The following is a 679-nucleotide window of genomic DNA, read 5'->3' as shown; positions in this document are numbered from 1 at the left end:
GGCCGCGGGGGGTCCCCGGGGTGCTGAGGCCGCTCTGTCCCCAGGTGCAGCGCTGCTCGGCCCAGGTGTCCGTGTTCACCTTCCTGCCCGACGTGCCGCTCTCGATGGTGGAGTGCGGCCGGGAGCCGGTGAGGGCGCCGGGAGCCCGTGCCGGGGGTGGGACGCGTGTCCCCCTCTCTTTGGGGGCCTGTTGGCTCTGGAGTGAAAACCCACTTTATTTCTCCCCGCAGCAGCCCGATGGCAGCGCCCAGCCCCGCTCCCCTGGCACCAACCCAGGTCATTCATCCTCCTCATCCTCCTCCTCATCCTCCTCCCCGCGGCCCCGGCCCCCTCCCAACGCGTCCCTGCGGGGACCGTCCGGCCGCGCCCTGTCCCCAACGGAGCTGGAATAAAGAGATTTCGGACGTGTGCGTGTATGGGGGTGACAGTTTGGGGGACCCGGGGGGCACCCTCGGCCTTGGGCAACAGCGATGGGGCAAGTTTGGGGTTGTGCAACCCCGCGGGCACCAACCTGACACGGGCAACGTGTCCCCTGTGCCCCCCCGAGGGGGCCTGCGCCCCAAATCCCCCCGTGCCCAGCCAAGGGGCTCCCAAGGGTGGGGACCCCGAGGGGGTCAGATGCCACCGCCCATCCACGGGGACACACTGGGCCCCCCCCGCCCCGCGTGTACCCCCCCCA

General features: G+C 71.3%; 1 long non-coding RNA gene across 1 annotated transcript; it reads left to right on the top strand.

Annotated features, from left to right (window-relative positions):
* The first annotated feature begins 6 nt into the window (after window positions 1–6).
* LOC108449747 lies at window positions 7–408 on the top strand. The gene is made up of 2 exons (XR_001866025.1): window positions 7–128; window positions 231–408. It is a non-coding gene; the product is annotated as an uncharacterized LOC108449747 (long non-coding RNA).
* The last annotated feature ends 271 nt before the right edge of the window (window positions 409–679 follow it).

This window comes from Corvus brachyrhynchos, unplaced genomic scaffold (genome assembly GCF_000691975.1).
Source record: "Corvus brachyrhynchos isolate BGI_N302 unplaced genomic scaffold, ASM69197v1 scaffold18, whole genome shotgun sequence".
Taxonomy (NCBI): Eukaryota; Metazoa; Chordata; class Aves; order Passeriformes; family Corvidae; genus Corvus; species Corvus brachyrhynchos.
This window is presented reverse-complemented; position numbering and strand designations above follow the sequence as displayed.